Source organism: Toxorhynchites rutilus, chromosome 3, assembly GCF_029784135.1.
Source record: "Toxorhynchites rutilus septentrionalis strain SRP chromosome 3, ASM2978413v1, whole genome shotgun sequence".
Taxonomy (NCBI): Eukaryota; Metazoa; Arthropoda; class Insecta; order Diptera; family Culicidae; genus Toxorhynchites; species Toxorhynchites rutilus.
Genome location: NC_073746.1, coordinates 267660947 through 267683720, shown reverse-complemented (window position 1 = coordinate 267683720; position 22774 = coordinate 267660947).

The following is a 22774-nucleotide window of genomic DNA, read 5'->3' as shown; positions in this document are numbered from 1 at the left end:
AAGGGTGACATATTCTTTCAGGAAAAGAATGAGATACCGTTCTGCATCATATTTCGGACACTTTGTTCTAATATCTTGAAATGCTTAATGCACTGATGATATAACTATTAAATTAATATCACAATAGCTTCTTTAGAGTAATCCCTTGGTTTCACTACCGTTTCACATGAGAACTACATTCGAACTATAACATAATCGGCAGAAATCTCACAACACTACTCATTATCGTTTGTGTTTGACTTTTCCTTAGCGTGAGCACATAGAATTTACCCATTCATAAATATTTAAATTTATCCCGTTTTTCATCAGTTCTCATCATCGATAACAGTTTACTGTGATTGCTTGGTAAGTGTTTCGCAGTTTACTATAAAATAAAATCAAGTGTAATGTAATTTTCGTCCAAGTCCAAGTGTCCGAAATTTGAATTCAATCTGTCCGAAATATGATTTAGTGTCCGAAGTTTGATTCTTATTCGCTTCATTTGAAAAGCATTTTATTCGATGTTTTTTTTACGTTTTCAATCAAATAGGTACCAAAGTAGGAAGCTTAAAGGCATAATGAACTAATTTATTAAACATATCAACCAAATAATACCTGTGCATAAAGTTTAGATCTGTTTTCTGCATCATATGCCTTAAGCGTCCGAAATATGATTCAGAACGGTATAAGGGAATTGTTACAATGTTGATGGTCACACTCAATTATTAAATCTATTCGTATAACTATTGTATATTTACATTTCAACTTATTTTACTGTTTATACCAAGGGGGAGGGGGATTTGTGGTGGATTGTAACAACTTGTTTTATTTTTTTTTCTATTATAGTACTTTCAACACATTTTGGCTGGTTCGTCACTTTTACTTCCAGTTTTGGAAGAATGTTGGGAGTGAGAATTGAACTCGTGTTCTTTGCATGAGAGGTATGGATGTTACCACTACGCCAGGTCGGCTCCCTGTAACAACTTGTGATTTCCATTAAGTATCCTATGGACATGAGTACTCTCTTGAGAAATTCGTGTAGCTGCAGTAGTAAAATGTTCTCATCGGGTGCTAAACTCTGCTTATTTATAGGGAAAGGAATGGAGAACGGACAAGTGAATTCAGAGAAATGAAGCGGACAATATAATAACACAATTACTCCCAAGGGTGCTCATATACTGTTTGGCCGAAGCCAAATATTTGACTTTTTTCGACAGATAAAATTTATTCAACGTGTAATCTATATGAATAAAAATGAAAGGCCATATGTGTTGCTAAGCGGAAAACCCGAGGAAGGAATGGTTCGATTTGAGCCGTCTTTATTTTGTTGTGTTCTTCTCCTCCCGTAGATTAATAGCTAAGGTAAGAGAAAAATCGGAAAATTTTCGAAAAACTCTGAAGGAAAATTTGCGAAAAATTGACTTCCCCTATTTTCGAAATTTACTCACGATAAGCGTTGTTAGCCCATTCCATGTTTGCACTAACGAAATTGATCTTTGTTCGATGGTGGAAATGCATTTTCAGGCGAAATAACGCACTCCTTTATCTTCTATCTATCTCCTATCTATATAAATAAAAATGGAAGGCCAAAGGCGTTGCTAAGCGGAAAATCCGAGGAAACAATGGTCCGATTTGAGCCGTCGTTATTCTGCAGTATTCGCCTTTTCCCGAAGATCAATATAGCGGAAAGAAACATAGGAAAACTCTGAAAGAAGGTCGGAAAATTCGGAAAATTGAATTCCCATATGTTCCAAAATCACATCATGAAAAGCGTTGTTAGCCCATTCCATATTTGATCTTTGTTCGAAGGTGGAAATGGATTTTCAGGCGAAATAACGCTCCTTTATCTTCTATATATCTCTTATCTATATAAATAAAAATGAAAGGCCAAATGTGTTGCTAAGCGGGAAGCCCGAGACACAAAACATGACAAGCAAATATTCGCTTACTGGATGCTTAACATATTTTTTCGGTCTATTCGTCGAACCTGTCGGTACATGGTTAGGTTACCGTAAATATTTCATTCAATTTTTTCCATGTTCAATACTATGATATCCTGGACAACAATTACATACATTGTTTTACACACAATTACATACATTGTTACACTGTAAACATGGAATTGAGCATGAATTGATTGGACAAAAACCTGAACATCAATCTAATAAAATCTCTATCAACGCTTAACCTTCTGAAACAGCTTCTCACCAAATCTTTGAGGAAAATGAACTAAAACCATCCAAGATCATCCCTCCATTGATTCTGCCAACTGATAAATGCCTATTAAATGGAGAATAATTCATAATACGCATCAACTCACATTGTTAGCTAATGCTCGAATTGTAGGCAAAACGATTACTCGTTGCGTTGTGGGGGAAATGAATGGCTAGTAGAATCGAAATAACATACCCGTTTTAATCGTAAAATTGTTTACTTTTATTTACTATATTCACTGTTTATGTTTAAGTAGAAAAAATGCTGGATAAATTTCCTGTCTAATGATATACAACAAAGGATATGTCACAATAACGATTTTCATAATATGCGTTTGAAAGCCTCATTTTCAATTTCGTAGAGTGACCCTCCTATATAGAAATTAAAGAGGTAGTTCTACGTCAACAGTACTCAAAATTAACAAGTGGTAAATTATGTAAATGAATAGTAAATTTTCAGCAGTTGATATTAACAAACAAATACGCTTTGCTTCGTTTACACCAGGGCAGCTACAGAGAACAATCTTTCGCTATAAACATTACTGCAAAGAGACAGTTCCAAAATGTGTCGTGGGCTTTGCGTGTAACGTTTGAGTCAATTTAACCTATTATGTTTCCTTTGACAGGTATTATATCTCTGAAAAAAATCCAGAAAAATCTCATTTTTATAATATGAAAACGTTATTAGAAAAAAAAATCCCTTGTAGGAAACGTGAACACTATTCATAGGATATTTTTTCCAAAAGAAAAAAAATATAATAAAAAAATTATTATTTTTTTTTATTAATCCGTTTATTTTTACAGGCTCAGTTACATAGGTTTAAAGGAGCCACGCTCTTAAATATATTTTTACTATAAAATATTAACATGTTTCCTTAATTCTATGGTTAATAAAATAGGAAACCGATTACTCGCGGTCGACTCGAGTTTAGAAGGGTGACACACTTTGATTGGGAAAAGGATGGGATGTAAGGAGATGTGTGTTTACACTCGCACTCACATTCACATTCACATTCTCATTCACACTGACACTTCACACTCAATTCTTAAAACTATCCTTACATCTAATATGTATTTACAATTCAACTTATTCTAATGTTAGTAGGAAGGGAACTGATAGTTCGCGAAGGACGAAAAGGAGGGGTAAAGGATGTAAGAACATCACACTCGAAGATCGATGGCTTTAAGGAAAACATATATTTGGGACATATAATCAAGATCTAGCCGAGCCAACACATCTCTCACCGGCACATTGGGTTGCTTTCCTCAAGCCCGAAGGGAGTTTTCTAAATTCGATCTGGCGACAAGATACAACTCGCACGACCAAACAACGTGTTCGATGTCGTGGTAACCATGGCCACAAACGCAGAGATTGCTGTCGGCAAGATTAAAACGAAAAAGTAGCGCGTCTAACGAACAATGATTGGACATGAGTCGAGAGAAGGTTCGAATAAAGTCCCGACTCAAGTCCAGACTTTTGAACCATGGTTTGAGGCTAACCTTAGGGATAATTGAGTGGAGCCACCGGCCCAATTCATCTTCGTTCCATTTGCGTTGCCAGTTAGCGATTGTATATTTACGGACTAAAGAGTAAAATTCATTGAAGGCGATTTGACGCTGATAAATATCGCCTTCAATCGCACCCACCTTTGCTAATGAGTCAGCCCTCTCATTACCCGGAATTGAGCAATGTGAAGTGACCCAGACAAAGGTGATGACATAACAGCGTCTGGATAAAGCACTCAAAATTTCTCGTATTCTCTCAAGGAAGTACGGCGAGTGCTTTTCCGGCCTCACTGAACGGATAGCTTCGACAGAGCTAAGACTATTCGTTACAATGTAATAGTGTTCAACAGGTCGTGAGGCGACGCTGTTCAGCGCCCAGTGTATTGCTGCCAATTCAGCAATATACACTGAGCAAGGATTCTGAAGACTGTGGGAGGTGCTAAAAAATTCGTTGAACACTCCAAATCCTGTGGACTCATTCATAGAGGACCCATCAGTAAAGTACATATTATCACAATTGATACGCCCATACTTTGCATTGAAGATCGTAGGAACGATCCCCGATCGATGATAATCTGGAATTCCATGGATTTTCTCCTTCATGAACAGATCAAAATGTACAGAGGAATTGATGTAGTCAGGAAAACAAACACGGTTGGGAATATACGAAGAAGGATCAACCTGCATGGAGATGAATTCATGATATGAAGTCATGAATCCAGAATGAAAATTTAGCCCGATCAGCTGCTCAAAATTTCCGATCACCAATGGATTCATAACCTTACACCGGATGAAGAACCGAAGAGATAATAAATTGAAGCGATCTTTTTAGTGGGAGTACGCCTGCCAAAACCTCGAGGATCATGGTATGCGTTGAAGGCATACATCCCAACGCAATACGGAGACAAAGATACTGAATTCGCTCGAGTTTAATGAAGTGTGTTTTGGCAGCTGATTGAAAACAGAAACTGCCATACTCCATCACTGAGAGAATAGTTGTTCGATACAACATTATAAGATCTTCGGGATGGGCTCCCCACCAGGTGCCGGTAATTGTACGGAGAAAGTTTATTCTTTGTTGGCATTTTTTACTCAGATACCTAATATGGGCCCCCCAAGTACATTTGGAGTCGAATCAGACCCCAAGATACTTGAATGACATAGCATGAGTGATCGGTGTACCCAAAAGTTGAAGCTTTGGTTTTGCTGGTCTATGCTTCCTAGAAAAAACCACCATCTCTGTTTTCTCCGTGGAGAATTCGATCCCTAGCCCAATGGCCCAGGTTGAAAAATTGTTCAAAGTATCTTGTAAGGGTCCTTGCAGGTCGGATTCGTTTGATCCTACGACAGACACCACTCCATCATCTGCAAGTTGTCTTAGGCTGCAATTTTGTGTAAGGCAATTGTCGATGTCGCTTACATAGAAGTTGTACAAAAGGGGGCTTAAACATGAGCCCTGGGGGAGGCCCATGTAAGAGAACCGACTTACTGCCGAATCTCCGTGAGAAAAGTTCAAATGTTTCTCACAAAGCAAGTTATATAACATATTATTCAATAGAGACGGCAGACCCCGAGAGTGTAATTTGTCTGACAAAACCTCTATTGAAACAGAATCAAAGGCCCCCTTTATGTCCAAGAATACTGAAGCCATTTGTTTTTTTTTCGGCGTAAGCCATTTGAATTTCTGAAGAAAGCAACGCAAGACAATCATTCGTCCCCTTGCCCCTGCGGAACCCATATTGTGTATCTGAGAGTAGGCCATTCGTTTCAACCCATCGATCAAGGCGAAACAAGATCATTTTCTCCAACAATTTCCATATACAAGACAGCATTGCTATAGGGCGGTACGAATTGAAGTCGGACGCAGGTTTTCCGGGTTTTTGAATAGCTATAATTCGTACTTATCTCCAGTCATCTGGAACAATATTATGCTCCAGAAACCGATTGAATAAATTCAACAAGCGATGTTTCGCAACATCAGGGAGGTTTTTCAACAAGTTGAACTTAATTCTATCCGATCCTGGGGCAGAATTGTTACAAGAAAGGAGAGCAAGAGAGAATTCTACCATCGAAAACTCGGAATCAAGATCGCACCTTTCTTGTGGTATATCTCGAACTATTTTTTTCACAAATCCACCGATGTGAATATTCTTCGCTTTCATTCGTTGAAGAACGATTTCTCATGTTTCGAGCCACTTTCCATAATTTTTTCATTGACGTTTCTCGTGACAAACCTCCCAAGAAATTTCGCCAATAAGCACGTTTTTTTCCCTTTGATCAAATTTTTGAACTGATTCTCAAGGTATAAATACGTTTGAAAATTTTCAAGGGTTCCACGTTTCCGAAAAGCTTTGAATGCGTTCGATTTATCCTGATAAAGCTTGGAACACTGGTTATCCCACCATGGATTGGGAGGCCTCCGGCGAATGGTGGAACCTGAGATGGGTTTCGTTTGAGCGCGAACTGCGCTATCATGAATCAAACGAGAAAGGAAGTTATACTCCTCTAATGGAGGTAAACCATTTATGGCATTGATAGCTAGAGCAACCGCGTCCGAATATTTATTCCAGTCAATGTGTCTTATGAGGTCATATGCCATGTTTATAGATTCAGAAGAATTTGACCCATTGGTGATGGAAATTTTGATTGGCATGTGATCACTACCGTTGGGATCCTGAATTACATTCCACTTGCAATCTAACGATAGTGAATTCGAGCAAAGCGAGAGGTCAAGAGCACTTGGTTTAACAGGAGGTTTAGGTACACGTGTTGTTTCCCCAGTATTCAAAACGGTCATATTGAAGCTGTTACAAAGGTCATATATCAACAATGAACGGTTGTCGTCGTACTGTTCCCCCAGGCAAGGATGGTTCCAATCGTATCAACGAGCGCTCGTTCAATTCTCTTATTTGATTCATTCAACGCACACAATAATATGTTTTAAATCACTCATGAAAAAGAAAACTGACGTGTCAACGAAAACACTGAATGAACACAGCGTGAGAGTCATCGTTTGGTATTTGTGCGCGTGTTCATCGATGCTTGCTTGTATCATTTTATGATTCGTTCGTTAGTTTCTGCCGTCGCTTTACTTTCGTTTCCTGATCCGATTGGGTGCTTAGCCTCGGAGCTTTGGATCGAATCGCTTTGTGATAGAGTGGTGTCACTCTCAGAAAAGAATTGAATCGCAAGGCAAAAATGCGATGCGATGAAAATATAACTTTTCGATGTGCTAATGCTCGCAGGTGCGCAGTTGTCGTCTAATAACTTTTAAAAGGAAAGCCAATAGGGTTCAGTTTGCTTACTAAATAGTAACTATATATAACCTTCGAAACGCAATCTATAAATGCTTCGAATTTTTCTTGTCCAATATTTATTATAATACAAATTGTCAAAAGCGGATTTTTGTCCAATAGTGGAGGCACAAGTTCGCAGCCTATGGGGCAAACGATCGCACTTATTGAAATAAGCTTTTGAGATAACTTGTATAAAAAATCAATGATGTATCATTGGTAGCGTGTGGAAAAATCATTAATAGCGTGTGTAGGCATCATCCAAGAGGGGATGGGTAGTTGATTACTTGCTGGCTAGACCGATTTATTGTAAATTTCGAAAAGGCATACGATGCATCCTCATGAAGCTAGATCTCGTCCCTCTAGTTTTGTAACCTGGTTGTATCCGCGCTGGACTTTGATGGCTTTCGCAAAAAACACCAAATCTTTGAAGAAATCGTTTTGTCCAATGGTCTGCAATGGATGATCAGTTTCTCAGACTGCTCACTCTCGACTAGAGATGAAACGGAATTATGATTTTATTTTCACTCCGGATGATCGAATTTTCCGGATAATTGAATCATATGAAAATTAAAAGGAAATCTCTCGGTAAACGTAAAATAACTATTATTTACACTGACTTATTTGTACAATGCAGTATCTTAGCCACAAATTGACTAGCGCCCCATGGGGAAGGAATAATGTTTTGAAATTCGAAAAAAAACATTGCCTTGTTACAGCTCATGAACCAAAATATTATTCAAATGATCAAGTCCAAATACAAGCAAAAGCTTGGCATCCAGGAGCCAAGGAGAGTTCGATGAGATGGTTAAGCGAATCAACATTAGGGATGGTATGTTTTGGGTGGCCGAGGCTTGGGACGAGGTACCGAATGATTCCATTGATCCCGTTGTCGGCTGTAGAAGAACGCATAAACGCATGAACGGTGATTCTATGGTTTTCGGAAGACTCAAACTTTGGCGTCTTTACGACAACAGCAAGTAAAGTCTGAATGAGCTAAAATGTTGTATGGTGTATTTTTTCGAGGTAATCTTTTTTTTTTCAGGAAGTCCCATTCGTAAATTTGAGATGACCATTCTCATTGGCACTCTAATGCACATCGTTACTCATGAATTTATTTTTAAACCAAATTAAACAATAATTTGCAAGAAAAAAATTAAATTAAATTAAATCTATTCTGCGATAATATCGTAACATATGAAGATGCGAAATAGACATCTTTTGAGAATCCAATAAATCAAAGGACTATCCAAGCGGATTCAAAGATTAATCACTTATTTTGTATTCTTTGCAACAATCTCAACACTCCTACCCCAACAACCGAATTAAAACATACTAAACAGACACTGCTCATCCTAACTACATCCATGTTTCATTAAATTATCATATTAGGTATGTTTAAATATTAAATCGATGTTCATTTAAATTTGGAATTGCCAACGTATATAAATTTACTGCTGATAATCGAAACTAATTGTATAGACCAACCCCTTTTGCAGCTCTCTCCTCTATCTAGCTTCGTACAAATTTGTTCAAATAACTATATATTTATAAAGTATATTAACAAATTGTTCAAAACTTTCGATCAAAAAAAATCCAAACCAAAATACTCCGGATGATCGAGTCAAAAATTCCGGATGATCGAGCCTCCGAATAATCGAGTCCGACCTGTACTTACTCTTTCTTAACTTATATTAAAATAATTTCAATATAACCCCAAAGAATCATAATTGTAACCTTTTCTGTTATTAAGTTCTTAACAGAAGAAAAGCTGTTCAATATTCCTTGCAGAATACGTGATAATCTATTAATATGTGTTCTTCGCCTTAACTCAGTTTTTAAAGTGATTTAATTCATCCTCTTTAAAACAAAATTATTGATTTTCGGTCTGGGAGACCATTTGCGCGAGTATATTAGGGTTAAAAACAGGTTAAAAACGTTTTGTTGGGAGAAATAATGGATACAATCTGGAACGTAACGTTATTTGATGGTGTGAAAAGTTCTTTCGGATTTACATTAGAACTTCATATCTTTCCTGAAGGAACATTCCGCAAAAACTGAAATATGTATATTCGGAATATTACTGTATCGTATTTATTTTCCATCGATTGGTGAAACGCTATACTCCATGCGAAAACTGGTAAATATTGACCATCCGGATAACATAAAAATTCTTGCTATCAATTTCATATCATATCTGTGTGTATATTCTCATGCACCAGACTTTTTTATTCGATGTTTTCTTCTTTACGTTACCGGTGGTCCTGTTTTTTTTGGTCGTTAAAAGTTACTTGCTGGCGGTTTTCCAATGTCCTTTATGCTGCTATTCTTCGGAAGCAAACTACTGTACCACAAGCATTTACAAATCATAACATCTTTTATCGCATATACAATTAACCCACATTAATCTAAAATATGTATTACACCTGATAAATTTTAAGAATAAGTAGGGGACATTCAAAAACAACTGATCGAATAAAAATCGCCGCTTTGTTCCCTGCTTATTAATATTTGTACGGTATGCATCACAATATACAGACATTTGCTGCATTGGCCCTTTAAAACGCTTGCTGTCGGTATGATAATTGTTCAAATGAGTAAAATCACGGGAAAATTATCGCTTGGCGATCCTTCTCTGTCTCATCGGCACACAAATCCGATCGACGGAGAGCGAATCATTGGTCGACAGACCTGCTGTTCTTTCTACTTACGAGACAGAATGAACTTGTCTACCACATGTTTGGATTCGCTCACTCACTGAGTGGTATCGTATGATGCGAGACGAACACATTGATTGAAGAAGTTGTTTTCACATGCTGAAAAAAGTTGGATGCTTTCGTCGATTCTCTCGTCAATCACCAACATTGCCCCCAGGTAGTTCCGTGAGAGTTGAAGTCTCCCAAGATCAATCGTAGCTCAGGAAGAAGTGAGCACATGTCAACAAGTTGCTTGCGGCTAACCGCAGCTCTCGGAGGCCAATACAAGCTGACAATACAAAGGTCTTTGCCTCTGATGTTTGCATGACAAGCAACAGCTTCGATCCCTCCAATAGGTGGAAGGTCAATTCGAAAAAATGAGTGGCACTTATTGATCCCCAATAGCACCCCTCCGTATCTGTCATCGCGGTCCAAGCGTATAATATTAAAATCGTGGAAAGAGAGATCATCTCGCGAAGAAAGCCATGTTTCGGACAGAGCAAAAACATCACAATTGAACTTATGAATTAAAAATTTGAATGTATCCAATTTAGGGATAAGACTACGACAATTCCACTGTAGAACAGTGATATCTCCGACCTCTCTATTTAAATTAGACATCAAGAGAGATAATCATTGCAAGGAGGGGCCATGTTTGCATCAATTGCTGCAAAATTGTCTTTAATAGTGGAAGCATTGCGGTGACAATGGTTCTGATGGAGTCGGAAACATTAAAACACATGAAGATTTGATCCAAAATGTCAGTCAACTTTATAAATCCCGATTGGGAAGTTGAACTGGACGGAAAAACAGGGACATTTGGGTTTTTTGATGTCCCCTCAAGTGCTGGGTCATTCGAAGGTGAACTATTCCCACGGAAGCCAGGAGGAACCTGATTTTGCTTATCCGTTGCACTCGATTTTTTAGGCAAGCTAACAGGGGTTATCACCGGAGGGACTTGTGGTTGAATTTTGGGAATGGTCACATTTTTGCGCCGGGGATTTCCTTGGAAAATAAATGGTGTGCCCCCGTTAGCTGTGTCCGCTTCTATTTCGTCAACTGGCAACGTGGCGAAGACATTATGTGTGTTGATTGGTTGTTGTTCTTGAGCCAGTGGAGAAGCGCCCTTTAAAATTTCCGCAAAAGTGCTCTTTGAGCGTTCCTTCAAAGAGCGCTTCTGTTTATCCCAGCGACTCTTATAAGTTTCACAAGCTGAGTGGGGATCCCCCGCAATATGGACACTTATGCTCAGTCGCACTGCAGGATTTCCCAACATGTTGCTCTCCGCAAGTGGCACAGCGCTCCTTGTTGGCGCAATAATCTGCTGTATGACCAACTGATTTGCATTTGTTGCAAGTCATGGGCTTTGGCACGAAGAGTCGTACTGGAAGCCTCAATTTGTCCACCATAACGTAGTCAGGGAGGGCGGAACCAGCAAAAGTTACTCGAAACGAGCCGGACGGCGTGAATTTTGTTTTTCCCTCTTCCTGGGACACTTTTTGATGACAGTCCAAAACTTTAACTTTTGTCAAAGGAAGCTTTTTAAATCTGCCATCTCCCTGTTTTATTAATTCACTCGTCAGACCCGTTTCTGTAATCACCCCCGAAATTTCTACGATATGGCAGGGCACATATGCGCGATATTCTAGTATGAACCGGTTGTCGACAACAATCTCGTTAGCTTGCTTGCGATCAGCCACGACAACACGTAGTTTGTTCGGTCTAACTTTACAAATTTCAACCACGGAGGAATAATTTTTTGACAGATCTTTCATGATCTGAATTACATTGAGCGGTTTCCCGTTTGGTTTGGGCCGGAAGAAAACAACCCATGAGCAATTTCCAGATGCATCTTCCGGATAGATCTTGACACGGGGAGCGGAGACAGCGGAGGAGGAAGACGAGGTCGATGGTTGAGCGGAAACGGTGACGATAGAGGGGGGTGAGGAGGTGGATGATTGAGGGGGATCGGAAGCCACAGATGAGGGATGCGAGATCGGGGGTTGAGTTAAAGTGGATGGTTCAGGGGATTGAGAGGAGAGGGTTGCGAGTTTTTTCGAGGGGGGTTTTTTGAAGTGGGATGACTCTTCTTCCGAAGTGGTATTTCGCTTTAGCGATTTTCCTGCCGCCGTTTGCACAACTAAAGCGGTATTACTTTCGGAGTCAGAGGTTTCCATATTAGGAAACTCTTTTTCCCCTTCTGCCATGATTATGCGGCAGTTAAAAAATACAATATATTTTTTTAAATCTTAAAACTATCAAATCTTAAAAATTATGTACTCTTAAATACCTAAACGCACCCACCGGTGCAGCCGAACTTGACGCTCGGCTGATTGCGTGCTGGGCGCTCCGCGCAAGTGAGATGGCAATCGAACACTACCACCACCAAAAAGTGCTTCTTCACGCTTTCACACTGTGTGGGATTGACCACCGATGTCTGATGCCGATAGTAATGGCGATGATATGGTGAAAACCAAAAGCCAGACGCTTTGCCAATTTTGGCTGAAGTGAACTTTTCTTCTCTGCTATCGCGAACACTGTATTTAGCTCACGCGCGACACTAATAAGTACCAATGCGGGAAAAAATAGCTTCACTAACGGTATCCAATTACACTAACGGGACGTACACAAAGCGCGTGCGACTTCTCCAAGCTGTCGGCGTGGAATGAATAAAAAAATGCAATCTCTATTTCGTATTCGGAAATAAATATCCGAATATCCGTTATCCGGCCAAACCATCATCCGTTTCATCACTACTTTGACCACGAAACTGCTATTTCAGTTGCGATGTAATTTCATTTCTAATTAGGGATGCTTGGGCTTAATTTATAAAAGTGGAATTCGTGATTTTCGGGAATTTGTTTTGGCGAATTTGATTGCTCGTACCGGTTGAGTCTCGAACAAAGGGGAATCTGAAAGTTCCGCCTGGAAAATTGTTTCGTTTAACTATACTCTTGACGTGATTGAATTAACTGAGGAAGCCCAAAATTATCGTGTCCTCAATTGATCCGTTTCAATTGCTTTTTCTGATATGAAAATATGAAAAAGGCTAAATATCAGACAATTTATAGTTCTACTAGATGGCTCGACAAACGTTGTTCTGCTATTTTTTCTAGTGAATATTTTGGCAGTTAAACAAAAAAAAATGGGCCATGAACCTTGCTTGAGGTAATAATATCGAACTGTGACCCATATTCCGGAAACCGATTAAATTGAAATTCGATCGAAATCGGCGTTTGCCTTCTGAAAGCCGTTTGACTCAAATTCAACATAATTTTGGTTTTAAGAGCGTGATTATTCCACGCTAATTCATTGCCATTTTTGATTCACAGAACTGGAACACGAAACTCAATGTCGTATTTGTCGAGTTGTGTGTTTCGACTTGAGTCGAATGGATTACAGAATGAAAGATTGCGATTCGTTCGAACAATTCTGACACTATCGGACTTCAGAATGAAGGTGAGTAGTTGATATGTAGACGGATCTGGAATTTCCGAGGAAATTAAACTATCGATTTGATCAGGGTGTATTTTGACGACTAACCAAACTAAAAATAACTGTATGAGGTAGTCCATTCAATTCCAAAAAATGTCATGTCATGTAATATCGTAATGAGGCTCATTAAAGACTTCATTTTTTGCTCGAACACACGTACTGTCACGACGATTCATTGTATTCTAGCCTGGCAATATCAAAGGCTGTGTCGGCTTTGCTCATGACAGCATCTAGCAAGTGAATTTATTTTTCCTCACGCTGCTTCTGTTGATTGTGGCGTAGGAATTGCAGTCGTTCGTTCTATTCCTTTGTGTCCAATTCGACCATAAATTGTAGTCACAATCATGACATCGTAGACTGAAGTTGTCCTGGCCGCATAGAATCATCATACGATACACATAAAAATCCATCCGGGTGCTCGGGTTCGATTCCCGTTCTGGCCGGGGGATTTTTCGTCAGAGAAATTTCCTTCGACTTGCACTGTGGTCACGCATATTAAAGAGTTTGCCCCTCGGAATACATTCAAGGCGTGTTATTTGCCTTAAGAAATCTCAACTAAGTATTAATGAATGACGCTAGTTAATGCATACGCTGAGACGGCCAAAGTTCCACAGGAAACGTTAACGCCATTCAAGAAGAAGAAGAAGTATAGTGGAGTAAAAATAATACTTTTTTAAGATTTTGAATGAATTCTCCCCAGGAATCGTTTATAGCAATACTCCAGCGAAATTAAGAAAGATAGAAGTTGGCTGTCAAAGAATAAATTGTAGAGCGGCTTGAGAGCTTTGGTTGATAGAAACAATCAGGTTAATTATGATTATTTTTTCTACTAATTAGATGTTTCACAACTATATTCTATATCAAATTTTCTCATCTTTCAAATGATAGCAAAAGAATGATCCTACGTACCATACTTTTTGAAGTAGAGTCAGCTTAAGACAAACAGATCCCAGAACAATAAAAAGCTCAATAATTCTGTCATTTTTGAGGTTCGCTCATATGCGTAAAGGATTTTTAAACGGTTTTATTTAGCTTGCCCTGTAATCTGTTTGAATGTTTGTATGTTTGTATGTTTGTATGTTTGTATGTTTGTATGTTTGTATGTTTGTATGTTTGTATGTTTGTATGTTTGTATGTTTGTATGTTTGTATGTTTGTATGTTTGTATGTTTGTATGTTTGTATGTTTGTATGTTTGTATGTTTGTATGTTTGTATGTTTGTATGTTTGTATGTTTGTATGTTTGTATGTTTGTATGTTTGTATGTTTGTATGTTTGTATGTTTGTATGTTTGTATGTTTGTATGTTTGTATGTTTGTATGTTTGTATGTTTGTATGTTTGTATGTTTGTATGTTTGTATGTTTGTATGTTTGTATGTTTGTATGTTTGTATGTTTGTATGTTTGTATGTTTGTATGTTTGTATGTTTGTATGTTTGTATGTTTGTATGTTTGTATGTTTGTATGTTTGTATGTTTGTATGTTTGTATGTTTGTATGTTTGTATGTTTGTATGTTTGTATGTTTGTATGTTTGTATGTTTGTATGTTTGTATGTTTGTATGTTTGTATGTTTGTATGTTTGTATGTTTGTATGTTTGTATGTTTGTATGTTTGTATGTTTGTATGTTTGTATGTTTGTATGTTTGTATGTTTGTATGTTTGTATGTTTGTATGTTTGTATGTTTGTATGTTTGTATGTTTGTATGTTTGTATGTTTGTATGTTTGTATGTTTGTATGTTTGTATGTTTGTATGTTTGTATGTTTGTATGTTTGTATGTTTGTATGTTTGTATGTTTGTATGTTTGTATGTTTGTATGTTTGTATGTTTGTATGTTTGTATGTTTGTATGTTTGTATGTTTGTATGTTTGTATGTTTGTATATTTGTATGTTTGTGTGTTTGTATGTTTGTATGTTTGTATGTTTGTATGTTTGTAACATGTTTGTCTGTAGCGCTGACCCACATTAATGGAAATTTGAACCCCTTTCTGTTGACCGATTGATTTGAAATTTGGATCACACCTATCATCTCAAAAAAAGGTTGATTGAGATATGTGTATCAAACGAACGAACTTGACTTGGAGAACACACTATGTATTTTCTGCAATCCACTCAATATCGGTATCAAATGAAATTATTTGACAGATAGAATACAGTACAATGGTTTTATTTTAGAGAAATGTTCTAATGAAACAGATAATGTAACAAAAACTAGAAAATAAAATAAGTAAAAAAAAGTTTTTATGTTGAACGGTTTAATTATGATTAAACATAACAATGTACTAATAGCTAGAAAATAATTAGGCAAGTAGCAGTTAGAAGTTATCACACCTCTCCTTTATTAGTCTAGGGCATTGATAAGCCTAAATTAAAATCGTGGGGCACATTGGATTTCCATTTTCCACAATTAGCGACTTCATGATGTGTCCCACGATTTTATTTCAGTCTTATCAATGCCCTTGACTAATGAAGGAGAGGTGTGATAACTGCTAACTGCTACTTGCCTAATTATTTTCTAGCTTTTAGTACATTATTATGTATAATCACAACTAAACCGTTTAACTTAAAAAGTTTTTTTTAACTTATTTTATTTTTATGATATGATCGTCTATCACTTCCTAGAGATCCTGGATAAATTTATTTTTTTTGATGTGAGTAAGATGTTTTCCGGCTTTAAGCGGATGGATTATAAATGAAATTCTTCTTTTATATTACAATACAGGATTCATCCATAAATAAATACGGGGTTCTATCATAGGTATACAATGAAAAGAAATCAAAAACTGAATATAATCGAATCCGCCCTATAATAATATCATGAAGTGAAAAAACTAGAAAAAAGCTCCAAAGTAGCCCCACACGATGACATTGCAAAAACTCCATCATGAGCGATTGCAATACATTTCTAAGGCTATCTTTTTTTATTTCGCTTAAAAATTTCAACGAATTTTTCCTTGTTACAGTTAACAGAATTCCCCATCAAGTTAATTCACTTCGCTCTTCCCGTTCCGGTCAATGTCCCATCAAAACATAGAAGCTTCCAGGAAATCCAATACGCTTCAGGACGCGCGCTGGTTTCGGGCCTAGCGTCTTGCTTGTTGTTTTGATCGTTCACCGGAACATACACTCCGTTCATGCCGCAATGCCGGCCCCCTTCCCCTAGCAAACGAAATTGATGTTACTTCTCAAACGGCACCGCATGAAACCGCATCGGTCTTGGTTTTGGGTGCAAATAAATAAATAAATAAATGAAAAAGAGCCAATCCTCGGGCAGAAAATTGACTTTGATATCTGTCGGCATGTGGAAATCCGTATCGATCACCCCCGTTCCCTTTCCTCTTCAATTACTGATTCGGGGTTAGATTTTCACGGTTTGATTTGTGTTCGGTAATGTTTCAGTGAGCGGCGATCGGTATGAACAAGAAAAAAGCTGGATAAAAATACGGGTCCATTTTACGAAGGCCATCCCTTTTCTAGTACTTCAAACGAAGCCATTTGCTCGCAGCATTCCTTCACTAGAAGCATTGCCCTTCTTTTTCCCCCCTACCATCACCACCGGATGCTTTATGAGTCGATAAATTTAGTGTTGATAACATTACAGCGATGGGATGAAAATAAAGCAGAAAAAAAATGAATCGACACGATGGGCAGGACTCAACGGAAGGAACCGATTGGAGAGGCCTTAAGTATTGCCATCCACATATGCTGGTGATCCTTTTTCCGACCAGTCGGCCAGGGAGAGTGAGATGAGTTGGAGATAAAATGGGCTTATTAAAGTGAAACGTTACAGGCATAAATCCTAACGAGGGTGTGAATGAAGGGGCAAACGGGAAAGCCGAAAATCCCATCAATCCTGCTTTCTTGTGGGTTTCCTTGGTTTTCTCTGTCGGACGGGTCATTCCAAGTTGGACCCGTGTATCGGTTGGAAGCGGTGAGTAATCAAAATGTTTATTTTCACTTCAACACTTTCTTGCCCCGAACGACGTTATATGAGCAATAATTCGTCCGAAAGTGGCACTTGTCCCAGGGCGAAGTACTTCTTATGTGTCATGTTTTACGAGCTGTTTTCAATTTAAGACAAATTGAAGTGAAAAATTTAACGTTATCTACCGAGCAGTAAAATTGTAATCTCTGAACCAAGATCCAGAAATGGTTGCCTCACATTGTTTCATGGCAGAATTAAGCGTCTTGAGACAAAGCTGCTGTTATCTGTGGAATCGAATGGAGACTGCGGCGGAGTTTTGAGAGAAATATTGGAATTTTATTACCTGTTTAGATTTTTTTTTCTTTACTCCAGACAGAGACAATCCCATAGGAATTATAGCTTATGGATATGGTTGCGTCAAATTTAGAAGGGAGGAAGTCTTTATCGTCGCATAAAATGGTATTCTATTGGTTTAAGGGTAACTACTTCCGAAGGCCCTTGCGATAGGATTAAGTGCCACAGCACTTTTAACATTTCCGTTTAAGACAGTGGATATAAAAAGCCATGTTTGCTGATTAAAATTGAGTCGCCACTAACAGTTCGGCTGAAAAGTTTATAAGGTTGACGTCTAGATGGCGCCTCTTGCAAAAAATCTACTTGACTATCACAAAGCACCATCTTTCAATGGATACGTGTCATCATTTGACAGCAATCAGTCGATTGGTTCGTGAGTTACAGCATTGAGAGTGAAGCAACTTGTGTTATTGTGAAACAATGGAAAAATCACAAATCAATGAAAACGACGGCAAAATTGCATGAATTGGGCTTCGAATTGTTTCCGCATCCACCGTATTCTCAGAATCTGGCATTCAGCGACTATTTTCTGTTCGCAGACCTGAAGAGAATGCTCGTTGGCAAGCAATTTAAGACCGATGATGAAGTGATTACCGAAACTGAGGCCTATTTTGAGGAAAAACAGAAAGAGTACCATTAAAATGGTATCGAAAAGGTGCAACAATTGCTATGATTGCTGTATCACCCTCGAAGGCAGATATGTTGAATAATGAAATTGAATATTGCAAAAAAAAAGTTTTGCGGTGTTACCATATAAACTTTTCAGCCGAACTGTCATGTCTTATCTTACTTGTTTGAAATTTATATGTTGTTTTGTCACGTTATGTCGCATGACACGGGTAAAATCATTTTGAATAATTGGTTGAAAATGATACTCTTACAGTAGAAAAAATGGTTCAAGACATTATGTATGTAATCTATTACAAAGAGAAATTCCACACCAAATCATCCAAAAATCGGTAGATTTTTTTGTTACCTTCTCCAATTTTTTTGTTACACATGAAGGTAACCATCAAACATAATAATTTTATTTTTGGTGGTTAATATTATGAGAACGTATGCACAAACATTATTTTTATTGGAGTGGGAAAAAAGTACAACATTTCTTCAATCCAACTTTGAACGATACAAAAATCCCTGGTGACCTGCGTTTACCACTTCATCGGTGGATTCCAGAGCCGTTCTTCACGTTTTTTTCATTGCCCTGGTTAGAAACGAAATTAGAGGACGAAATTCTATGAGATTGTCGACGAAAAATGTCAACGAAATCTTAGTATCGATCAAATATCTGCAACTATTAACAATGTACTCAGCCTATCATCAGTCAAAGGTTATCTTGTGATAAATGCAGCTATTATACACGATGCCTATAAAAAATAGAAAATTCTTCAAATTTTGGACCCGAGAGCATAAACGTCATCCCGGGGATCGCTGCAAACTGATAGGACTGGAATCATTGGCTTCACGGAGAAATGTTGCGCAGCCCAATTTTCTTTTAACTTGATGACTTTGAACATCGAATGTCCTTTTGTAGTTGTTAGTTCTTGTTTTGAGTTTCATATACCGTTTGCATCTTAAAAAAATATATATATATATACATACATATATATATATATATATATATATATATATATATATATATATATATATATATATATATATATATATATATATATATATATATATATATATATATATATATATATATATATATATATATATATATATATGTATACATATATATATATATATATATATATATATATATACATATATATATATATATATATATATATATATACTAGCTGACCCGGCAAACTTCGTCCCGCCCATATTTTTCGTTATCACATTCACGTTTTTTTACTAAGCGCACGTTCATAGGTCCAATCGCAGAAATGTTCATTGATTAGAAAATGTACCCTTTAAAATTACCTTTCACTATAAAATTCCTAGTACTTCTACCAAAACTCGTCATTATAATAACAGATTATTTTCAGACACAGTGCTCGCTCAAGATTTTTCAACCACTTGCAAATAACATGTTTCTCCGTTACATGAAATAAATGTTTGATACAGAAAATATGATAGAATAAAGACAGCACCAAATCGGACAATTCCTTTCTCGAGTTTCGCTCTTATCAACACATTCGGTGATCCATTTTTATTTATATAGATAGAAGAAGATATAGGAGTGCACATTAAAAAAAAATTCAATTGTCACGTTTGGTTGGAATGTTCAAATATGTGTTTTATTTTTTACGGGACCCCATCTCCATTTCAGAGAATGGAGGGGTGTCATACCATCATAGAAACATTTCTCATATTCAAAAACCTTCACATGCCAAATTTGTCTCCATTTGATTGATTAGTTTTCGAGTTATGCAGAAATTTGTGTTTCATTTGTATGGTAGCCTCCCCTTAGAGAGGAGGGAGAATTGTCGAACCACTACAGAAACGTTTATCGATCCCTTAAACCTCTGTATGCAAAGTTCAATTCCATTTGTTTGATTAGTTCTCGAGTTGTTCAGCACCCTGTGTCAAACCACCATTTTTGGTTCCATGGTTCCATTTGCTTGATTGGTTCTCGAGTTATGCAGAAATCTATGTTTAATTTCTATGGCAGCTCCCACCTTAGTTGGACCACCTTAGAAACGTTTCTTGCCCCCTAAAACCTCCACATGTCAAATTCAGATCCATTTGCTTGATAAGTTTTCGAGTTAGGCGTCTTAGTTAGTTAGAGTCTAAGAGTCTAACTAACTAAGTTAGGCGTCGAGTTATAGTCTAAGAGTCTAACTAACTAAGTTAGGCGTCGAGTTAGTTAGAGTCTTACCACCATAGAAACATTTATTGCACCCCAATACCTCAATATGCTCAATTTGGATTCATTTGCTTGAATAATTCTCGAGTAATGCAGAAACTTGTGTTTCATTTGTATGGCAGACCCCCTTAGAAAGGGGGGAGGGGTCTCAAACTATCACGAAAACCTTCCCCGGCCTCAAAACCCCCTACATACCAATTTTCATGTTGATCGGTTCAGTAGTTTCCGAGTCCATAAGAATCAGACAGACAGACAGACAGAAATCCATTTTTATATATATAGATAGATAGATTGTATTCCTACGGCTTTTCTAGATATGTGTAATTTTTTTCCAGTGTTGCGCGGTACAATTTTTATTTATACTTCCAAAGAGCCTGGCTGGATACGGGAGTAAAACGTGCCCCAAACCAAATCACCAGCTGTATGGAAAATATTGTAATATGAAATTTTGACATTAGTACCATATATATGAGTTCCTATATAGTACAACATAGGATCTATGATGAAAAATGCACCTTTTCGTTTTTTTTCACGCCATTCTCAATAGCTTTGAGACAAAAATATGAAAAAAAAGTAATACTGAAAGTATTTCTTACTAAAGTGTATCGATCAATATTTTCAAACAATTTGTTTCATCAAAAAATCAAAAAAAAATTAAATTAGTTTTTTATTTCTATTTTAAATTAATTTTATTTAATTTTTTTGATTTTGATATTCAGTACTACTCTAGTTTGAATTCAAATGACTTCCTACGTCTATTTTAGGTATGTGTGATTTTTTTCAGAATTTTTAGAGTGTACACGTGGTACACAAAAAAAATACATATTTTCAGGCATTTCGAAATTTTGAAAACAAAAATTTTCTGTAATTTTTATTCAAATACGTTCGTATGAGTTGTTTTCTCCACATGTAGCGTAATTTTGTCTTGAGTTTTTAAGAAGATTGCACAAAAAAAATGTTGGCCTTTGGACATTTTTAATTTATTTTGAATTTAGAGACCCAATACTGCTCTTATATTTATTTAAATTTTGTTTTTTATATGTCTTAACTTTGTCGGTATATTTAAAGCATTGCGCTGTACAAAAAAAATCTCGTATCTTAAAATATATGAGATTATCTTTTCATTGGATTTAGACGGTTAACCAAATTCATAGAAGTCAGCAGTACGATATAGCTCTGTGAGAAAACATAAAGTCCTTGTGGAAAGATCATTCGGATCAATGAGAAGAGCATTTGAAAAAATGAAAACTATTACTATTTTTTTCATTTTATTCTTACAATGGAAAAAAAATCGATTTCAAGGAGATAAAAATAATAATGCAGACCGTTGAAAACAAAAATTTGTGTCTCGCAATGTTCTGAAAAATTCAGGAAAAAATTATGCTACATGTAGAAAAAAAAAAGACATATACTAACGCATTAAAATAAAAATAAGAGCAGGAATGGGTCTCAAAATTATTTTTTTTTAAATTCGAAATGCCAGAAAATATATAAAAAAAATTTTGTACCACGTATTTAATTTTTTTGACGTAGAACTACGTCTTTCATTAAGGGTGCCAAATCAGAAAACAGGTCACGTTTTTATGAAATAAAGTTGACGTTAATAACTATTTTTGCCGCGAACGGATTTTGGTGATTTACATAGTAAACGAATCGGAAATTCCCTAAGATTTGTTTAATATGCTATACATTAGAATCTCCTGGTTTGCTAATGGTTAAAATACATGAAAACTTTAAGCGTTTCCATTTTCCCATACATTTGTTCTGACCATTTGTGTGCTTTCCCGAACAGAGCTGTCAATAACGAGCAACTTATCGACGAGCAGCGAAGGGGAAATCGTAGGATTTAAAGTCTCCGTGAACGAAGGAAAAGAAGAACGATGAAGGGGAATACTTGCCTAGAGTATAAACAGTGGATCTCGCTGAGGCAAACTTTCATTCGGCATCGGACTGTTGAGCAATCCAGTTCACTTTGCTTTTGCTGCGCTTCGATCTAAGATTGGACCCCACCAGTGGTAATCCAACTTGGATATCGTCGTGTGGTTTTTTCAGTTCGTTTTTGGCGTTATTCGTATCGTTTATTTTTCTATCCGCGTCATAAATTGGACGCTTCGCGTAGTGTGTGATGAGCAAGAAGAAGAGGAAGGCTGCCTCGAGCACTGCAAAGAGCGAACGCATTGCCAGGGGCAATCAAATTTCGAGGCAAGCGTCATCTAGTGAAGCACGCGATGTTGGTGCAGTGAAAAGCGCTCGCACTGAATCAAGCCTTCGTGAGTGACACCGCATCGAACAACAGCGAAGTAGGCGACTTCGGCGTGTCGGTCGAAAATGTAAGCGCCGTTACCCAGGCTGTAACCAAAATCAAGCTCCCCCCACTGGTGGTGAAGGCTGTCGCTATTGACAAACTTATCAGCGAATTCGCAGTCGAGCTGTGTGACATAATTCAGTTTTTTTCCAAGCAGTTAACATTGTTTGTTTTGTTTTGTTGGTGTCTTTGA